Here is a 3,461-nt window from a genome sequence, read left to right on the forward strand (position 1 = left end):
TCTCCAGGTGAGACAAGGTAGAGTGGAGAGCTGTGGCGATGGCGTCCTCCGTGGACCTGATGGCCCTGTAGGCGAACAGGTGGGGGTCCAGACCGGGAAGGACGGATGAGACGATGTGGGGACGGACCACCTTCTCAAAAAGTTTAGCGGGGTGGAGGTGAGTGCCACTGGACGATAGTCATTTAGGCAGCCGATGTTGTTCTTTTTCGGCACCGGGATGATTGTGGATGTTTTCAGGCAGAATGGGACGATGGCCTGGGACAGGGACTGGTTGAAGATCTTAGTGAAGATCCCCGCCAGCTGGTCAGCGCAGTCTCTCAGCACTCGTCCCAAGACTCCGTCCGGCCCCGCTGCTTTCCTCGGGTTCACTGCCTTCAGTGTGCGTCTCACCTCGTGCTTCGTGAGGGTGAGGCTGCTGAGGGCAAGTGGGTGTAATGGTGTGGCTGCTTCCGATAGCCCCGTCTCGTAGCGGGGGTAGAAGGAGTTCAGCTCCTCCGCCAGCTGAGAGACATGCTTTGTATATATCTGAGACCTGTAATATATTGATGAAAAACAGTATAATAGGGGACCTTTAATATTTCGATATACGTACTTATACCAAGTATTTATATATAGTATACACACATGCATTTCCAAACATTTGGACTACCTATGTTGCAAATGTATTATCTTTTCAATTTACACACGGCATCTATTGCACGTCTGTCCGTCCTGGGAGTGGGAACCCTCCTCTGTTGCTCTCCCTGAGGTTTCTCCCATATTCCCCTTTAAACTGTGGGTTTCTCTGGAAGTTTTTCCTTGCACGATGTGAGGGTCTAAGGACAGAGGGTGTCGTGTTGTCATACTGATATTCTGTACAAACTGTGAAGTCCACTGAGACAAATGTAACATTTGTGATATTGGGCTATATACATAAACATTGATTGATTGATTGATTGAAGTATTTACATCACACTTAGACCGGCTTTATATAAACATGAACATCTTTTAACAATATGGGATCTTTAAATAAAAGTACAAAAGTATTAACGTATACTTACCAATAAAAGTAAAAATACTATACAAAATAATCCCTTTCAAACAGATGAATATAGTATCGCTGGATTGCTATTATTATCATTAATGTGTTCATCAGTTTATGCTGAAAGAGGTGGAGCTAACTTTAATTACCTTATACTAGCTTCGATAATAATACATTGCTATATATTCATTGGTTTATATTTCTAGTCTGAATTTTTAAAGCTAAATCTGTCAAAATAAATGTAGTGAAGTAAAAAGAGAAATATATTCCTTTGAATTGTAGTGAAGTAGAAAATGGAAATACTGAAAGTGCAAATAACTCAAAATTGCACTCAAATACCCTCTAAGACACCCTTGTGTGTACACACACACACACACACACACACACACACACACACACACACACACACACACACACACACACACACACACACACACACACACACACACACACACACACACACACACACACACACACACACACACACACACACACACACACACACACACACACACACACACACACACACACACACACACACACACAGGGCTTAAAAGGATCACACGATGCTCAAGATGCATTCCTTGTTTGCTTTTGTCTCAGGGGACCGTGGAGACAAATGCCACAGTGAATCTGAGCCTTTTAAGTGTGTTAAAAAAAAGCGGTACCCCATAACACTAGCTGAATGTGTATATGTGTCTTGTGCTATATAAATACAACTTGACTTCACATTGTTGAATATTTCATTCAGTCAAATGCGACAGTTTATTATCTCTTCACATCTTTTCCAGTATGAAAATAACAATATTGAAAATAAATAATAAATAAGAATGTGAACTTCATTGTAATTCTGTTTTTACCACTTAATGTAGCACATCACTATGAAGACGTCATTACATATATTCGGATGCTTTTTACCGTGTCACCAACATCCACTGCTGCTCATTTCTGGCATTTTAAATGTTCTTTTTGGTAAAAATCACTAACATCATAGGCATTGTAACTCCACTTCTTACTTAAAACACAACACCGTTAAAAAGTGTGTAATCTCCTGCCACCAAAGCTTGATTGTCTCCAGTTATGTCTGAGAGGACTGCTCTATGTGTTTGAACCTTCATGTTTTTAGAAAGTTCTCTTTATAAACAGCTGTGATTTTGTGTGAAAGGTTTGCTCTGTAGATAGAGAACTGTAGAGGATTGAACCAGATAGACAATTGAAAGTGCAGAAGAATCCCTCTGGGCATTAGTTCAATAAGAACTGGAATAAACAGGAAATGTGCTTAACACATGTCCATTACTTGAGTGATTTTGCCTGTTATTCCTGTGCATTTCGGCTTTTCGTGTGTCATTTGTTGGCGAAGCCTTTTTAGAGGCAACTTCTTTACGAGTAAAGTGACACAAAGAGCATGAAAGTCTGCATAGAGAGGATGGACGGGTCAAACTGAAGGACTTTCTCAGGAGACAGTTCTTATGCAAATCCCCAACTCAATCAGAGTTAATACCGTTGACTACTTACCTATGCATAACTTAATTTAAGTACAAACATTTTTGACACAAACCATGATTTTTTTTCTAAACCTGAACAATTAGTTTGGTAGCCTCAGCATAACCCTGTAGTTTTCTTTGAATTAAGAGCATTAATGTGTTTCAAACTGGTGATATGAGATGAGCTGGGACTGGGGCTTTACATGACATGCTAAAAGCTTAAAATACGTGAAATGACACCAAAATGCCCTTTGAAGCAACGTGATAATTAAACACCTTCCCGTGAGATAGCTTCGGACAAAAAATTATTCCCCCATCATGCCACACTGTCGGGAAAATGATTAAAATATAAGTTTGAAAATGTTAATTCTTCTTCTTCTTTGAGCAAAAACGATTTAAAATGTCAGTAACACATTTGGCATCCACATTATACTGTTATTAAAATAGACATTATGTAAAGAAAATACGACAGCTTAATTAAAAACATTTCATCCGTAGTGTAATTTGGCATTATATTACCCCCATATACTGTACATCCAATTACTCATGATGCATTATGCAGCTTCACTACTCAGCTGATCAACACTAGAAAAAGACACATCACAGCAGCATGTGAGTTCCTGTTACCTTAAACATTTTTGACATTTCATCAGAACCAGAGCTCACAATTCTATTGGGTATTAGTGCCATTGTAGGTAAACATGTTTTATTATGGAGCCTTGAGAGGGGGGTATCATGAGAATTGCGATAATACAGAAGAAGACAACACAAAAACGTCAATATAAAAGAAATCCCTTAAAGAAAGATGTGTACAATTTTGGGCTATGAAATTAAAATATAAACAACTTAGCTTAACTATTTTCTTGGAAACTGAATGTAATATTCAGGGTAAAAAGTCAGATTTTTCCTAATTTAAATTCTTATTGTTTTTGAAAATCTTCATTCCCAGAGAATTT

Source organism: Notothenia rossii, assembly GCF_949606895.1.
Source record: "Notothenia rossii genome assembly, chromosome: 11".
Taxonomy (NCBI): domain Eukaryota; kingdom Metazoa; phylum Chordata; class Actinopteri; order Perciformes; family Nototheniidae; genus Notothenia; species Notothenia rossii.